We start from the raw sequence: 19,344 nt of genomic DNA on the forward strand, positions 1-19,344 counted from the left end.
TTCATGATTTCATTTTTTGCTGGATCTCAGGACATTTATTTAACTTATTTATGTTCATGTTATCTTTATTTATTTAAAAAAAAAACGTAATCGTGCAGAAAACATTCTTAATCAAATGATTTCCATATTAGCCGAACCCACGTTTGACTGCATCTCTTTGCACTTTGCAAACTGGCAGAGGTCAAAGTTCAAAGAGGAGGGCTCTAACACAGTAATGTGAGGAAAGCTCTGAGATTGTTGCTGCTGACCACAGTAAGACAGCAGCAGGCTCCTGCAGATGCATGATGCTGCACGAACTTCTAATGGGCAGCATTTCTGCTTGTGGCCATTTTCAGGTTACATTTGCAATGTTACCACAGACTTGACCAAACAGGAAGCACCAAATTCTGCAGTGAAAACCTTTGAAAGTCTAAAGCTGTGAACTGACAGGCCGGATGAGACGCTTTATGTGGCATTCCCATTCAAAGAGTGGAAAACTCCCAGCGGTGCACCGAGTCAGAGGTTTGGATTCAGGGCATCACCAAGGGTCCTCATAATGACAGGGAGACGTGTTTAAGTGTGTGTGCTGTTATCAGATCGCTGGCTGCATCAGTGTGTGTCAGGATCACATAAAGCACTCAGAACTGTTCAGAGAAAGAAAAGTCAAACGGTAACACTCTGCCTCTCTCCGGGGTGCGATGATGCATAAAGCTCTGACGAAGCGCTCGCTCTCCATCATCACTGCAGATGTGTGAGCGAGGAAAGAGACAAAAGAGCACAAAGCAGGAGAGAAAGTTCAGGATGATGGAAAGAATGAAGGAGCAGAGAGAAAGAGAGTGAAAGCAAACAGAGAGAAACGCTGTGAGTGAGAGAAAAAGACCGAAGGAAAGGAGGCAGACGACCAAAACACAGAGAATCACAGGGGGAGGGGCGAGCGAGCAGATGTGAGGGAGCTGACAGGTGAGGACGGGCGATCGATGGCGGCTGACATCAGGTGGAGCGGACCTGCAGTGAGTCAGCGCTCTGTGAGGGGTGAAGCAAACACCAGTGGGGGTGGAGGGGGGGGGGTAACCTGCTGTTCCCGCCTCTTTCCTGTCATCCCGCCAAAACGTTGATGCTGGCACAGAAACCCTTTCAAAATAAAAGACAGGCTTCACGTCAGCTTTTCAACGTTTGTGACTTTTTCACCGACGCCATTACCTCCTCTGGCTCCTCCCACTCCTCCCCACATAATGGACCAACGTGCTCACCTGTTTGCAGCTGATTGGCTCTCTGCTGATACCGATGTGTGTGAATGTTAAATACCCCGCTGCCCCTAAAAACAACAAAAACAAGCAAAGGTCGTCCGCTGACCCGGGTTTCTGTGACAGCAGCCTCACACAGATGTCCTCCCTCTGCCCCGCCACCACCTCCAGTTATTCTGGGGATCACCTGTGTCTGCTCCACCCTGTTGGACAAGCCTGGAACACCTGAGGTGCCCGTGAAGGAGCAGCAGCTCCTCTCTAAGCTCCTCCCACATGGCTGAGCTCCTCGGGCTGATTTTGAGTCCCGACACGCTGAAACCCCTTCAGCCCATTTTGACCACCTCGGCCTCCCGTGTTTGGTATGATGACCTAAAATCACAGACGGTCACATGGGTGTGACATCAGAGCTGGGCCTCAGTGATGTCAGAGAGGACACAAAGGTAGAGAACAGAAACACGTCCTCACACGTTCTCCTGCTCTGAGGCAGGCTGAGTCCAGATGCTGCCAGCTGCAGGTCAAATGTGCACAGGAGCTGGGGATCAAACCTGTGACCTTTTCCCTGTGAGAGCTTTGTAGCGCGGAGACAGAGGCAGCCTCTGTGTTCCCACACAGTGTGAGTGCCCAGCTGTGAAACCACATCATTCTCCTCATGGTTTCCTAACTACAGTTTGTCTTTCCCTTCTCCGCCCTCCCAGTTCCTCGCATGTTCCCCCGCTCGCTGTCATGTTTGGACAGATCACATACGGCGGTTTGGCCTAAATTGGCGCTGCGGTCAGCTGCTTTCTCAGCCTCAGCGCTGTTTCTGAGAAGTGCTTCAGCTCTGAGAGGAAGAGTGTAGTCACGCACGCGACACTGATGAGGATCGTTATGTTAGCTGTACAAATACGAGCTGCAGAGTCACAGTGGGCGTGGCCAGAGACCTCCGCCAAGGTGGGCGGCAGGATGGTGACGAAGCTGCACTGGGAAAACCACGACCTTTGACTCTTCCGCTGCTGCCGTCCAAACAGCAGGGAGAGGTCCGGCCGGTTAAAGACCAAGAAGGAGCGGAGTCGGAGGTGTTTGCAGAGGTCAGGCGGGTTTCCAGGTCCGCCCATCGCCACGACGTCTTTATCTTGTTTTTCAAAAACATTTAAATTCTGTGAGAAAGCCAGTCAGAGGCTTCTCAGAGATCTCCGAGGCAGCCTGGGAAAAATAATTGCTGAGCAGCTGGACTCTGAAGCACTTTCACACGCTGCCGTTCAGCTCAGGTGTCTCAGCGCTCCCTTTCTGTTTGGTTCACGAGGTCAGCCGTGAGCATATACCAGCAGCATCTGGCAAACAGCCAATCACATGGCAGCCCCGCCCCCCCAACTGACATTGCTTCCTGCTGCCAGCAGGTGAAAAATCCAGTTCAGGGACCAGTTAGCTGAGCCTAGCGCCACCTGCCAGTCAAACAGGCCACGCCCCTAATAATACAGACAGGTGAGTTCATTCTGTCCCGTATAGTTATGAAAGGAGAAATTCTTTACTTTATCATTGGAGTTCATGTGGACTCACTGCCTGGACGTCTGACGGAGCTTGGATGTCAGACGGAGCCTGGACGTCTGACGGAGCCTGGACGTCTGCCTGGACGTCAGACGGAGCCTGGACGTCTGCCTGGACGTCTGAGGGAGCCTGGACGTCAGACGGAGCCTGGACGTCAGACGGAGCCTGGACGTCTGCCTGGACGTCTGACGGAGCCTGGACGTCTGACGGAGCTTGGACGTCTGACGGAGCCTGGACGTCTGAGGGAGCCTGGACGTCTGAGGGAGCCTGGACGTCAGACGGAGCCTGGACGTCTGAGGGAGCCTGGACGTCTGACGGAGCCTGGATGTCTGCCTGGACGTCTGAGGGAGCCTGGATGTCTGCCTGGACGTCTGAGGGAGCCTGGACGTCAGACGGAGCCTGGACGTCTGCCTGGACGTCTGAGGGAGCCTGGACGTCAGACAGAGCTTGGACGTCTGAGGCTCTGGTGGACCCTGCAGGTGCTGATGAGGCTCTGGTGCAGAGCCATGTTAGCGGTGCTGTTTCTCAGACTGAGCTGGGCTCACATGCTGACAGGTTTGTGACCTGAATGTTAACTATGAGGAGTTTGGCTCATGCTGCTGCTGTGAGCTGAAGAGCTTCCAGCTCTGCTCAGAGTTTCCACAGATAACTGTGACCTGTGTGAGGAGCTGAGGGCTTGCATGGAGCAGAGGGTCATCAGCTGCTTGGGTTTGAGGTACAGAGCATAAGGACCAGACTGGGTAGAATGGCGATGATGGTTTGGGAGGAGCTCTATGGTAATAACAGCTTCTCTGAGAGTTTCGTGGTTCCACTTTAGAAACTCGTCTGAACCGAAGGAGCTCGTCGCAGCCTCGGCCTTCAGAGACGGCGAGATGGTCGTCGCCGGAGCGAACGCTCATCCGGGCCGACGTGTGTTTACACGCCGGCGTGTTTTCATTGTTATCAAAGTGGCAGAAAACACAGCCAACAGCTTTATCCGCGGGCTCGTGGACTTCCTGACACCACTCTGACGTGAAGAAGTCCTGCTGGTGTAACTTCACCTCAGACTCGAGAGACTCTTTAATGGGCCTGTTTTTACTTTCGACATACACAACAAGGACTTCACGCTGATTTATTGATGCTAAGTTCATCCCCTCATTCATATTTCACAGCAGTGTTTCTGCTGTTTACACTGAGCTGAAAGCATCGGAGAGATGAACGACGAGCGCGGGGAAGCGTCTGATCCCGTGAACGCCCGAGGAGGCGACGCAGTTTGCTGGAACTGGAGGTTTTCCCCAGTATTCACAGCCGTGTTTACATTAGTCACCACGTCTCCACAGAGAGGCTCGCACACAGAGCAGCATGCCCTTAAAAAGCCAAAGCGCTGCTCCACTCGAGTTGCTTCATATGCTGGAAATCTACCGCTCGCATTAATCACGCGTGACGCTGCAGTTTCTCACAGATTGATCATGGAGTCACATCCAGCAGGTTTCTGAGAAAGGTGTTTGACCCAGCTCCTTTTCCTCAGAGAGGAGACCCGGCTGGTGGGCCGAGAAACTCTGAAGAACAATCACGCACACGGAGTCATGTGCACGGAGCTACGGCCATCCTGAAGAGAGATGCTCATCCTGAAGCGTTGCAGGTGGACGCAAACATCTGTGAAGGCCTCGTTAGTGCTCACCCATGTCCACAGGCTCAGGAGCAACATCTGCTCGGCCCGAGGGACAGCTGTCTCTGAAAACATCTGGAATGGGGAATATGAAGCATATAAAAGTAACGGCCTCAGTGCCTTTGAAGAAGAGCTGATGGAAAGATGCTCTGGTGACAGCGTTACCTGAAGGTTATCAGGCGTCATAATCAGAGTGAGAGGGCATAAATGAGCATCAGGTCATGAGCCGGCGTGTACCCAGGAGGTGCAGGTCAGACATCAGCCTCCATCTGCTGCAGCGACACAGCAGGAAGTGAGGATCATCTATACATACCTATGATCATCCTCCACCCCCAAACACACCACACTCAGAAGCTCCAGCTGCACAAACATGGAAGCTGTCCGGCGCTCTGTAAGGTGCTGGTTTGGTGCCAGATGTGTGGAGTCTGACACGGCGACAGGAACCGCCGGGGCATTCAGGGCGAGAGACCCTGACTGACAAACAGGGAGAGAGAGAAAGTCAGTGTTTGTGGAGCGAGCCGGTCAGAGGGCCCGGTTCACAGCTTAGGACACCATCTTTGATGTGTGTGTGTGCGTGTGTGTGTGTGTGTGTGTGTGTGTGGCAGGCATGAATCACCGCACATCCTCTGAGGTGTCAGAGGTCTGACTCTGGAAAATGTCAGATACATGAAAACACACACGAAGCCTTCAAGATGAAGAGGAGGGAAAAGTGTGTGTGTGTGTGCTGGTGTAACTATCATCGTCAGGACCTCAGAGAACAGCTCTGAGTTTCTTTGGTGGCTCTTTAAGAGGCTGTTCGAGGGTCCAGGTCTGAGCCGGGTCCAGGTCTGAGCCGGGTCCAGGTCTGATCAGGATCAGGCTGAGCTCAGTTCACCCGGTGAGAACACGACAGAGTAAAGTCATCCGGCTCAGAGTGTGCCGATATAAACGACCTTCAGCGGGTCCCAAACTGGTTTTGTGTTTCCTGTTTGGCCGCTCTGCTCAGCCCGTGTCCTTCTTCACCTCTCTGATCCTACCTGTCATCAGGGTGACATCATCACCTTCCTCTTCTCTGATTGGTGAGTAAGCTGTTAAGAGAAAATAATCACATCAGGGAAAAATGCTGCTGCAGTTTTCCCACCTACACAAACACAAAGCAGACACACCCGGACATCTGCATGACACACACACACACACACACACACACACACACACACACACAGAGGGGATTTCTCCATCATACTTATTATGTGTGTGTGTGTGTGTGTGTGTGAGTGTGAGTGTGTGTGAGTGTGTGTGTGTGAGTGTGTGTGTGTGTGAGTGGAATGCAGTCTGTAAATAAACTGTAAGCCACACACTCATACTGACATTCCCGCCTCTGTTGCACATTACAGCTAATGGGCTAATGTTAGCATGTTAGCATCGTCACTGTCAGTCAGGCCTGTGGGAGGCCCCTGCAGAGCCTTTGGTTCCACCTTTAAAAACCAGTGAAACCATCAAGAACTCATCTGCTCGTCTTAAACTGAGCAACAGTTAACCTTCAGAAACGTTCGACCCTCAAACAAACTGTTGTCCTTTAGAAACACCTTTCTTTGGCTAACAATATAAAAATACAGAATCGAATCATCACCAGTGATGATTTCACCGCCAACAATCTCATAAAATCTTTTTCTTATTGTTTGAAATCAAGAATTCAGAACTGACGAACTGTGAAACCAACACAGGACGAATGAAATGAAAGCTCTCATCATTCGGTCCCTCCAAACCAGCCCTTTAACGCCCTTTAGGTCGTCTTTAATCCTTTGTTGGACTACCTGGCTCATCCTTCAACAGTCAAAACATTAGGAATGCTTTCTGGAACCCCATTGGATAATCTCAAAGCCCCACCTGAGCTTTGGCTCACCTTTACAAACTCTCATTATTATCTGTACTCATGAAAAATTCTAGAACTCATTAAAAACCCTTTAATATGTAACCAAGTCACCGCTTTTAAACTGTCCACGGTTCTATTAGAAGATTATAAACTCAAACTGTACAAATGACATAAAAATCCTGAGAGATTCACATCCCTCTTTGAATGTTGAGGTGACAGAGGTGGGCATGAAAATCCCCGTGAATAACGAGACAGCAGGACCGACAAAGACCTGAAACAGGAAACGAAGAAGAAGAGCGATGAAGACGTGAGGCTGCTCTGAGGTCACGGTGCTGAGAGCTGACGTCCACTAGATGGAGCAGTTCCATCTGCATTCGGGGTGACGGAGCACCAGCCTCCGCTCACCTGCCCATCACGTCCTCGCCACACAGAAACACACCAGGAGCTCATTTAGAGCGAGTCAGAGTTCAAAGGTCAGCAAAGATCAAACCAGCGGCCTGGACACGTCTGTCGTGGCGTGTTCACCCTGAACACGTCGGCTTCCCGCAGCAGAATGAAATCAGGGTCTGTGTGAGGATGATGGCGGCTTCATCGTCAGAGGGCATTCCCCCAAACTCAGACACGCTTCATAACTCTGAATGACTCTGAACAGATGAGGTCATGCGATGGTCGGCAGATGACATCACTCCCTCATACTTTTCCAGCTGCTGTGGTTGTTTTGGTTGCTGTTTTTCGTGCCCGGGGGCGAGGTGTATCAGCGTGCTGCTGGCGGTGCGGCAGGTTCGTGACTCACAGCTGGTTGGAGTTATTTAAAGAAGCAGCGGCGCAGACACGTCCGTGCACGCTCCACACGCTGCAGAGGCTTTATTAGGCCGCTCGGCGAGCGCTGAGCTCACACAGGCATGAGCTGGACGGCCTTTACAAAAACATGAACACATCGACTCACACTTACCCCGCAGTGATGATGTCACAGCAGCGCGGGGAGAATCCCAGACGTCTGATTAGCTTCGGTGTGTAACGCCGCGTCGTCCCTGCTTCCTCTACAGTCACAGCTGACTCTGCTCTCTGGTTTCTGCAGCCACGAGGTGGAGGGAAGGGGGTGCAGAGGTGGTGTAATGGGAAATAGCTACAGCACAACTCCTGCTGTAGAGTTCTGATTGTTACACTGGTTTTAATACATCTTTAAAACTACTCAGATCCCTTTGGTTCACCTGTTAAACCAAAGCGTCCATGTTAGGGACTTCCTGTCCGCCCTGCGGAAACCTTCCTGCCCTGTCACAGTCTTTAGCTTCTCAGGGTTAAAGTTAGGTTTCATTTCAGCCACACGCTAAAAACTGCAAAGTTTCAGGAGCTTTGGGATATTTTTGGCATTAAAGACTTTTGGATGAGAGAGATTAACTGAACCTAAACCATCCATCAACTGCTCATCAGCTGGAGCCCATTACAGCTGCCGCGGGGCATGAAGGGCACACCCTGGACCTCTATCACAACAGTTTAAGAACTCTAAACCACCAAAACACAACCAGCTCTCAGGAAACCGGCCCAGGGTTGTGTCTCGGTGACATGAACCAAACCCAGGCCTTTGGTAGATGAGACGAGATCTGACTGAAGACTTTAAAAAGGTTCTTCAGTTAATGTGAGCTCGTCATTGTTTGCTCTCCTGATGCCGCTCAGAACTTTGATGTCTCAGTGAAAGAAACGTGATGACAAACTGTGCTGATCACCATCCTGTTTGTGCTGTTTCCAAGTAAGACACAGTGATGATGATGATGATGATGATGACGCAAACAGTTTGTCAAGCAAACCAGCAGCTTCATGGGAACATGTACTAAACCTGGAACTGGTTAGGATGGATCTGGGAAGGAAAGGAAAGGAAAGGAAGCAAACATGAGAATTCGTCAGTTTCTGCTATTGGCAGCTCGAGCATCGGCACCAGCCTTTAAATAGACCTTAATAACCTGAACCTGCTCAGACCTTTGAAACACGTGGCACTAATCCTCTACCCCACCCCTTTAATTTCTCCCAAAATGACTTTGAAACCTTCCATTGAGATGGGATCCCACAAATGTCATGTCGAATCCCTCTGTGGCACTGCAGAGAAACCTCCAAACCTCTCAGTGATCTTTGGGACTCTCTTGTTAAAATCTAAACAGCTAGAATCCCCCGAGATTAGAGCCCTGTTACGTTTGTGCTGGACTGGCACCATACCCAGTTGAAAACCCTTCTTTATTTTCTGAGGCGACTGAAATTAAATCTGAGACTCGTTTGCTCCTGAAACTCGGCTACAAATCAGCAGCTTTTTCAAATCCCTGGTGAAAGGTCCAGCAGGACCGTCTAAGAACCTATTAGCTGCTATCAAAGTCACATCAGAAACTCAGGTTTATGCTTAGAACGCGGGACACAGCATCTTGGGGCGATCGTGGCTCATGAGTTGGGAGTTCGCCTTGTAATTGGAAGGTTGCCGGTTCGAGCCCCGGCTTGGTCAGTCTCGGTCGTTGTGTCCTTGGGTAAGACACTTCACCCGTTGCCTACTGCCAGTGTCCACCAGCCAGGGTGGCTGTGGCTACAATGTAGCTGCCATCACCAGTGTGTGAATGGGTGGATGACTGGTTGTGTAAAGCACTATACAAATACAGGCCATTTACCATCCCCTCAAAAAACACATCGAGGCACCAGAACATTACTAGAACTTAGAACCCCTGGGGTTCCTGAAGAAACCGTTTAGATAGAAACCATGAAACACGTTGGTGGTTATTTCTTTGTGACGGCGTCCTCAGATCACCTCCATCACAGCAGCAGAATCAGAGACTGCTTTCATCCGTGTCCTTCAAACTTTCCACTTTGGGTTTGTCAGCGTCCCCCCCCCCCCCCCCCCGCTGACTGAAACTTTAGGTTTGTTCGTTTTTCTTCATCACTGAGGCTCTTCTGTCACGCCTGCAGACCTCCACCACTGTCAGCCGATGGCGGGGCACGTGAAGCCCACCGCCTCTTGGTTACTGTGCCCGTATCTGTGCCTTTAGGGTAAAGGAATCCCCGCCGCTTTGCCCGCTGCTTTGCCCGCTGCTTTGCCCGCCACGGGACGAGACGGCACAGTCATGAACCGTGATGCCATGTTGACTGTAGCTGCAGAGTGTCAGACAGACTGATAGACAGTCAAACGGGTAACAGATGGACAGGAGAGTCATAGCACAAACCCACTTCATCCAAGAATTTTCCCCTCGACATGCAACTCATTCACAGCCGACCGTGGGAGGAGGGGAGGGAGGGAGGGATAAAGGAATACCAGCTTTGCTCCATTAACAGCCAAACAGAGGGAGGGAGGGGGGAGGGAGGAGGGAGAAGGTAAAAGTTAGAGTGGTATGAGTCACAGAGGAGGATGGGAGGAGACTGGAGTGAAGGAGAGAGAGGGAGGGAAGGAGGGAGATATAATTATGGTGGGAGGCTGCCAGGGCGAGCGAGAGGAGAGAGAAGCAGAGGGAGGGAAAGAAAGACGAGCGAGAGAGAGAGAGTCCAGCCCACTCCGCTAAAACCATTCAACTGGTGAGCGAGGGAAGGCATTCACCACAGAGAGAGAGAGAACGAGGTAAAGGAGAGCGAGGAACTCCCGTCTTAACTTAGTCCAACTGCCCTCTCTGACACACACAGACACACACAGACGCACACAGACGCACACAGACACACACTCTGTGCGGCGACTTCACCCCGGGAACCAGGATCCTCCTGCAGACTTCATCATCCATTCATCACATCTGAGACTTTTTCTCCTTTTTCTTGTTTTCTTGTTTTTTCTTTCTTTCTTTCTTGTGACGCCTCCACATTTTTCAGCCATCTGTCCCTGACAAAAAGACACGGATTACTCATTTTCTCTGCCGGCGTTGTGTGTTTTTCTCTTTTTGTGTCTGGTTTCTTTACAGCTTTTTTCCTCCGTTTCACAGGTGGACTGTGAGCTGAGCTCAACTTTGCAGCTTCCAAACTTCTGAGAGAGAAAGTGAGAGAGCGAGCAGAGGAGGAGGAAGGTGAATCTCAAACACTCTTCTTCTTCATCCAGGACTCAGTTTTTCTTCACTTTTCTACCAAACTCGACTCTTCTTCGTCTCCTCGGCTCTGTTTGAGCACCCGGCAGCATCACTGAATCTCCTGCCGTCATGTCGCTGTTGCCCTTGCTCAGCTGGACCCTCCTGCTCCTGGTCCAGGTGCAGAGCAGCGTTTCTGCCTCGGACCCGGCGGGGCCCGGGCTCCAGCCGCTTTCCCTGACCGTCCACCCTCACCGCCCAGCCGGACGCCGGCTCCCACTGCCCCTCCTGCGCCCTGGCAGGATGCGGAGGAACGAAGGGGTCACAGCGGGGGATGGCATGGCGAGGGGGGCACGAGCAAGATGAAGATGAGGCGGCTCAGCAAGACGTGGTGGAGGCCGTGAAGAGGCACATCCTCAACATGCTGCACCTCCAGGCCCGACCCCAACATCACCCGGCCCGTGCCGCGCGCCGCGCTCCTCAACGCCTGCGCAAGCTCCACGTGGGGGGGCGGAGTGGCGGAGGACGGCAGCGTGCAGATCGAGGGGAGGAGGAGGTGAGAGGGAGGGGAAGCCGAGGCAGAGGAGGAGGGGCAGCAGCACCATCGGTGGCGGGAGCTCGGGCGGGAGACGGCGGCGATGTTCAGGAGACGACGGAGATCATCACCTTCGCCGAGCCCGGTGAGTGTGACATCACACGAGCAGGAAGTGTGTGTGTGCGTGTGTGTGTGGGTGTGTGTGTGTGTGTGTTTTGTGTTGTGTGTGCGTGTGTGTGTGTGTGTGTGTGTGTGTGTGTGTGTCTGTGTGTGTGTGTGTGCGTGCGTGTGTGTGTCCACCTGCTTAATTCCACCTGCGTACTCACTCAGTCGAACACCTCCACTCCCCTACAACACACACACTCACTCGCACACACACACACACACACGCACACACACTCTCTGTAATCACCTCCTGCTGTTGTCAGAGAATACCTCATTATGTACTTACAGTCAGAGCTTCGTGTGTCACTGCCTGTGTGTGCGTGTGTGTGTGTGCGTGAGTGTGTGTGTGTGTGCGTGCGTGTGCGTGTGAGTGTGAGTGTGAGTGCGTGTGCGTGTGAGTGTGTGTGTGTGCACCTCTTAAAGTGGTAACAGGGCTGTAATGTGTTTCTGACAGACAGTAGCAACAAAGAGCAGGAGACAGTGTGTGTGCATGGGGGGGGGATCAGGTGTTAACTGCGTTCTTCCTCTGCGCGTCACCTTTGACCTTCAGACCTGCTGCAGGTCCCGCTTTGCCTGCTCTCGTCGCGGCGCTCGCTGGCGTCTCCAGGTTTCTGGGAAAGCCTGGTGACTCCAGTGTTCTTCCTGCTTCCTGTGTGTTTCCGTGTTTCCAGGTTGATTCTGGTCACTCTGAACTCTCTCAGGTCGGCCACAGAGGTGGAATTTATAGATGTAGAAGCAAATCTGAAGTCCTCGATCGGCTCACCTGTCAGTCGAGCGGTGTGGGCGGGACTGTGACGTGTTCTTCCTCCTCTGGAGTTTCTGTAGGCGAGAGTCTGGAACAGCAGATGGAAAAGAATTTTATGAAGTGGATCTGTGCAAACAGGCGGAGAGGAGCAGCTTTTATTGAAAGGAAAACACGGAGTTTGATCTCGTTCGTAGAGTTTGAAACAGCCAATCACGATCAGCTGTCAGACAGCTCCACGTCGCCGGCGTTTCAATAAAATCTACCGGCCGAAACCTTTGCTGTGCTCAGAGTCTCAGGAAGACGCCGCCTGCAGCACGCTTAACCCTCATTATGCATTACAGCCACATTTCAGAGCTCTGTGCGCCATGATTCTCCAGGCTCAGATTTATGGCCCCTCGGCCGTCGCTACGCTCCTGCTGGCAGCCTTTTACTCCTCACTGCATCACAGAGACAACAGTCAGCTGGAGGTTGTGAGCCCGTGTTGACCGCAGCTCTGTGTGTCTAACATTCATTTCAGCCTAACAACAGAGACTGATGCGGGTGCCACGGAAACGATGTTACCGTGACAGCAGGTTCCCGACAAAATGAAAAAGGTCTTTCTATCCACCTCCTCGAGAACAAACTCCACCTGCTCAGCCATGAAATCACGTCCCTCGCAGAGGTTTGATGGAGCACGGTGACAGAGCTGCGGCTCAGGAGGCGGGGCAAAGTCATCTGCTAATCACAAGGTTGGGGGTTTGATCCCTGGCTGCTCCAGTGTGCACTCTTGGGCAAGACTGAACCCGAGTTTTAGGTGGAGTAACAGACCAAAAGAGTTTTCCTTCCCAGCAGCTGCTCATAGAGGCTCGTTTGCTCAGGTCTTCTCTCTAATGTTGGAGCTATGCAAACGAAACAAAGAGTCAAACTGAACAGACATCATCATCATCATCATCATTATCATGATAAACCACGATCCTTCCCTGGAATCGTCTGATCATTGTGTTTGTAAACGATCCGCACTCAGACTCAGGGGCTTCCCTCTGAGCCGGCCTGGTGGAGCTGCTGCTCCACCTCCATCAGTCTCACGGAGGTGGCCTGTGGCGTGCAGCATTAGGAGATGATTTACAAAACATTCAAACTGTTTATTGTTTGCATTTCTGTAAATTCATCTCACAGAGTCACTGTGGGGATCCAGCTGTGTTCAGCTCGCTCGGTGAGCGTCACAGAGCGATGTCTCACAGGAGGTCGCTCAGAGCAGCAGCCTGATTGATTATTACTGATTATTGATACAGATCATAGTTCTAACGCACAGTTGAAAGAAGCGTGTGCTCTGCAGGAACAAACATTGTTGTGGATAATAAGGACAGACGCTCTGTAAATGTGACACAACAAGCAGCAGGGAGATACACTTTGTCTCGGCCCTGAAGGTTACGTTTTTATCTGACCTTCGGCGTTCCTCCGGCGTTCCAGCGCGTCACATGATGTCCGCCCGTCTCTGTCCTTCACCGTCTCTCCAGGTCGCAGCTCGCTCTCTAACTCTCTACATGATGTTTTTCCTTGAGTTCGTATTGTTTCTCTGAGTGCTGCTGTTGTGTACTGAAAATAAGAGATAAAGAAAGATGAATGCAAAATCAACAAGCGGCAGAAACAAAGCTTTGTTTGGTTTTTGTGTTGCATGAAAACAACAAACTCTTTGTCTGTTTGCTCACTGGGATCAGACGACAGCGTGGAAGTCTCCGCTCCGTCTCCAGCTGAGGGCAGCACAGACTTCACTGCACATATGATACAACCATCAAACAAAGAGCTGTGATTGGCTGTCACGGGAAGGTGTGAGAGGACTCATCATCCCTGCTTCATCTGTGTATAACATGGATGTTAGACTGTTTACTCCCACTGCTGTGGAAAACACGGCGTGTCCGGCCTCCATAGACTAAGTGCACACCGCCGTTTTCACAGGAGTCAATCCCAGCAAATTCACACCTGCACCAGAGCCCCATCCCACCCTACACAGGCCTCAACGAGCAGGTCAACGGTTAACGTTCATGGCTTGCTCGGCCCAAAGTGGGTCATCAACAGGACAAAGATCCAAGCGAGCAGCAGAACAGCAGAGACGCTGTGCATGAATGGATGAATGTTCAGTGAAGACGAAGGACCAAAACACCTGTCTGAGTTTGGTCCTTTAGGGCGGGGTCAGGTTTAGGGCGGGGTCAGGTTTTCCCAGGACTGTGATTACCAAACAGTTGTTGTTCAGGTGTTCTTCTTCTTTCTTTGATCCAGGAGTCACTTAAACAGCATGAAACCACCAACAGGCTCTGAAAGTGGACCAATGTTCAGAACTCATCACAGAGGAAGTTCAGTCTGCTCGACGACCTGTGACAGCTCAGCGTTTCCAACAGGAGCCTGTGATTGGTGGATGCTGTTACTATTACGTTACACTAGCATTCAAAGAGGGCGATGGTCCTTATTGGGACAGCAGCAAAATGCAGTCTGGGTAGTGATGTTTACCCACAATGCATTGTGATATAGGGATTAGTCAGAGCCCAAAGTCTGAGGCAATGAGGAAGACGGAGGCACCAGAGCGATGTGACAAACCCTGGAGCTTCATGGACGTGCAGAAATCTGTGCACAGACTCAGGTGTGGTCCCACAGGAAGATACTGAAGCTTTACACAATGATGGGCTCATTGCATCATTAACAGTTCAGTGTTCACGTAAAACTGATCGTTTTTATTTTATTTATGTGCAGAAATCCATCGTCAGGAGCAGAAGCTCACAGCTTCATCAAAAACACACCAACGTTCAGAAAGAAGCAGCTGTAAACTCGATGTTTACTCTGGAAAACAAACTAACACATCACAGCCTTGGCGCACACACACACACACACACACACACACACACACACACACACACACACCAGGGTCAGCCTGTGTTATCGTCCTGTTGAGTCTTGAGTGTTTCAGTGGAGGACGGAGCAGGGCCACAGGACAGCGCTGTCACTGATAGTGAGTGTGTGTGTGTGTGTGTGAGTGTGTGTGTGTGTGAGTGTGTGTGTGTGAGTGTGTGTGTGTGTGTGTGTGTGTGTGTGTGTGTGTGTGTGTGTGTGTGTGTGTGTGTGAGTGTGTGTGTGTGTGAGAGTGTGTGTGTGTGTGTGTGTGTGTGTGTGTTAGTCATGCTGTGGGACACAAAATAAGTCCTCACAGTTCAAATCTGACTGCAAGTCTTCATGAAATGAACACGAGTCAGTTTGAGGTCCTCTGAAGAGCTAAAAACAGGAATGTGTGTGCAGCTGAAACTGGAATGCTTCAGCGGTGACCCTGGGCCGTCGCACTCTGGGATTCAGACAAACACTCTGCATGAAGTCACGCACGCTGCTCGTCTTTAAGTTTCAGAGAGCTGAGGTGTTCACAGGGATGTTTGACATTACACATGCTGCCACTTAGCAACCACAGTCCGACAGCATGATTCATCACCACGGTTACGCAGATGATGCGCAGCTATATGTTAGAGCCACATGACAATGAATGAACTGCACAAAAACCTTAAATACATTGTGAAACTCACTTCAGCTCGCAGGCTTGGACCCTGCAGAGGGGAACTGTTGCATATCTGTCTTCATGACGCGTCAGGATCACACTTCCTGTGTCACATCTACACGAATGATTCAAAGACCAGCGTGAGTCTTGATTTAATCAAAGAAACAGTGGAGAGTGTAGAACAGAGCAGTGACTGACAGAAAACAGCTCAGCGACTTTTCTCAGAACTGAACATGTGAACTTGGATTCTAACAGGTGGAGGTTCCAGTAGGTGGAGCGCAGACAGGTAGCTCTGGTTCAGGTAAGAGACGGTCAGCTTTGACTTTCAGGTGAAACACTCAATGAGTTCTTGGTTTGCTGGTTTACTCCTGATCCAGCAGGTAGGTCAGTGGGCGAGGACCGGACGGAGCAACCAAAGTTCATCGAGTTATCAGATCTTCATCCACCTGTTGGTGCTCGTGAAACATTTTCCACTCTCAAAGCCACTCTCTGAAGATGCCCCGAGTGTGTGTGTGTGTGTGTGTGTGTGTGTGTGTGTGTGTGTGTGTGTGTGTGTGTTTTAAATTCAGTCAGCTGCTGAAATCATCCAAACAACAACAGTTGAGCAGCAGTGAGTCTGTAGTTCACACACAGATCTTTACACAATCCACTGAACAGCTGCCCTGAGGCACCGTCCCGACACACTGCTCCCCACTGCTTCACTGAGTGAGTGGGTTCAATGCAGAGAGGATCTTCCCCACAGGGATCAATAAAGTATACATTATTATTATTATTATTATTATTATTATTATTATTATTATACTAAGCCCTGCTCATGTCTGATTTCTAACTGGGGGAGAACACGATCCGTCCATGTTGCTGGGAGATGATTTAAGGAGCACGGGGAGGCTGTAAATATGAGGACAGACAGCGGGGGTCCCGTGTGGCTGCAGGGGGCAAACATGCATGACTGGTACCAGCCCATCCCATCTGTAACCTGCACGCTCACCAACAACAAGCTCAAAAACGATTTCAAACCTGACAGAAGCTTCGAGGTGTCCCTGAGAGTGGACCTCCATCCTCAGGTGATGGTGACTCCTCCTCCACCAGAGAGGAGGAGGAGTTTCAGCCGATGATTCTGCAGGTTTCATGTTGGGATGATAATTACTTCCTATAAAACTTCCCAGACACTGCCTGATGGACAGTGAACAGAACGAGCTCATCCAACCACAGACTCAAACTCTGAACACTGGACATGAGACTAAAGCAGCAGCATCAAAGACCCTGATGTCTATTTTTTAACACTTGCTGAAGCAGTTTGATTGAAACAACTGATGGAAACATCTTTGTTGTCCTCACTTTACCTTCAGCTTTGACTCGCTGCCATCGTTTGCCGTCTCGAGCAACAGCTGCTCTGTGGAGCTTCCCATTGAGTCGGCAATGACGCAGAGTGTGCTGAAAGCAAACAGGTCGAAGTCCCAAAACTCAGATTTGGATAAAAGAGTTCCTGTAATACCCACAGCTGCAGCCGTGAGTCAGTGCTGAGGTTACTGCACTAACAGAGAAGGATGGAAGTTACTGGACACTAATCAGCTGATCTGTGTTTGCAGTAGATTCATATCTAAAGTCGAAACCTTTGAGTTTTCCAGTGTAAAGTGAAGCTGACACACGAGGAGCGGCTCGCAGCACAAATCACACTCTCTGGGTTTTCCTGGAAACGTTTTCCTGAGCCCAAATCGCTCCACAGAGTCGGGGAACGTTCGTGTGTGAAGCTTTGTTTGATATTTATACATCACGTCCAAGAACAACACTTTTAATTTTCAGGAGCTGTTTGTCAGATTCATCACTAAATCTTAGTCTTAGTGTTTCCAGTGCAGCTGCAAGGGTGTGTGATCAGGTAGGAACACCGTTCATTCACGAAGCACCAGCAGCAGAACCCAACAGCTCAAAGAAACATGAGATAAAGAAGTAAAAACACTGGATGGCACCAGTTAAATAACCAACATGCAGCGAACACTCTGCAGAGACACTTCCTGTCCAACCCTGTACCTTTGTGGGACATTTGTGTGCACACTGACTTTCTGTTAGTGAGGAGACGCTGATAATCAGCTGGTTGAAGAAGACGTATTATACCTGTGCGTGCACTGGAACATGGCTGACAGTAGAAGTGAACTGTTAATTGATTAAGTGACCAATGGCTGAGCGGCTTTAGTGAAGCAGTGGTTTCTGGGCGTGTGCTGTGGGGCTGTGGCTCTGACTCAGTGGAAACAGATCTGTGAACGATAAACTGAAGCCTGCAGCAGATAAGAGCTCACAGCAGAAGCCTCATTAACGTCTCCACCGAGCTTTTAAACACAGAATGTGTTTTCCATGTAAGACCGTAAATCAGTCTGAGGTTCGGAGGCCTCAGCCTCGTCGGGGCCAAACCGCCGACCTCAGAAACGATCCTGCTGACCTGATGCGGCGTTCCTGCCACCCTCGATGGCTTTCTGCGGTTTCAAAGAAACTCGGGTTAGCCCCACTTAAATTTTACGCTGTGATGGAAACAGCTTCAGAGGATATCCAGCCCGCACATGGCAGTCCTCGCACACGGTCTTCAGCTGGCTGCTGATTAAATCACATTTCACGGACACTTTAATGAGCTCCAGAAACGAGGGAGCCCTGAAACACTCCAAAGCTGCGCCGCAGGGTCAGGATCCTCTCTGGGCCTGACTCCACGCTCAGCAGCAGCGTGGTGGTGCAGCCGGGTGTGACGGTGCTGATCAGGTCACCTCGTGCTCCTCCACCACGCTCCATCAGCCTCTCAGCCACGCCCGCCCTCTCCACAGTGTTTACACTCAACATTTTAGCAGGAAATTAACAGTCTGAACCTTCTGGCAAAGCGTTCAGCAGCTGAGTGCTGTTTCAAATCACGTCTCCCGTTACACAAAACATGTTCCAACGTTTTTCAGTGAATCTGCCACAAGTTCATTACTGTGCTCACACAGTATCTGCTTCTCATTTCCTTCCACAAACTGAAGTGTGCTGAACACAGACGCTGTGACTGCCACCAGTGATGGAGAGTCGGGTGGAGTGTTCCTCTGTGTCCTGTGGAAGAAGCTGCTGTGTAATCAGAACCTGTACTGTTGGAGTGAAACAGACAGTGTGGCAGTGGACGGATTCATCAGTCACTGTGTGACAGGAACTATTTCTGTGAGAGCAGCTGGTTCCTAACTGGAACCAGTCGTCCAGTCGGTGTGGTCGGCACTTCTTGTTAGAAACAGTAATGAGCGCACTTGTTTCTCTGAAGAGCAGCAGTCAGACGTCTGCTTTAGATCCTCCACACAAACTTTAGTTTGCTGCACCTGAAGCATCAGTTTGTAGTCTGGACTGACAGAAGCGTCCTCAGGCAGGACACACGGCCGCCTTCTTTATTATTTCTGACTAGAAACACTTTTTTAAAAACACTTTCAGATACTCGATCTTGTCCACGTTTGTTGCTTCAGTCTGGATCAAACTCTTGGGTCTAACCTGCAGGACGTTTCTGCTCGACGGTCCAGTCCTCGGATAACCTCAGCGGGGATGTGGACCAGTTTAGATTGTAGATTATGATGAAGAGCAGCTCAGCGTGATCGTCTGATTTATCTTTAACTCGCAGTCAGAGTTAAAGATTGGGACGGTCAGATTCCCGGGGAACACCCTCTGTTCTGTAAGCTAACTCTCACAGCGCCGCTATCGCAGATGGAAACAGTCATTTGTGATAATTACCCCGAGTGATTTTTTTCCTGTGCAAATCGTCCGTGTTGGTAATTTGTCAAGAAAAACTTCCGAGTGAAATTACCCAGAGAGCTTTCATTAGCAGAGTCGGAGCTGATCCGTCCCTCTGCGTGCTTCACCGTGCTGTCAGTGACTCCTCCGTCCAATGACCGACAGTTTTATGGTGAAATGCTCCTAACAAGGCGTTTGGACACGGCAGCAGAGCGGCTGCTTAATGACTCGACTTCAGTGAAGTATAATTACTCCTTGAACGAGGATGATTAAGTGTTCAGATTTCAGACGTTCCCTGAACGTGACATAAAGTTTCTCACAGATGTTGACAGTATCACGTCACCTCCTGAGAAAGAGCATCAAACAGCAGTCGACCACGGCGGCTGCCCCGCTGGCAGGGGA

The sequence above is a fragment of the Simochromis diagramma genome, unplaced genomic scaffold (genome assembly GCF_900408965.1).
Source record: "Simochromis diagramma unplaced genomic scaffold, fSimDia1.1 OVJJ01000367.1, whole genome shotgun sequence".
NCBI classification, from domain to species: domain Eukaryota; kingdom Metazoa; phylum Chordata; class Actinopteri; order Cichliformes; family Cichlidae; genus Simochromis; species Simochromis diagramma.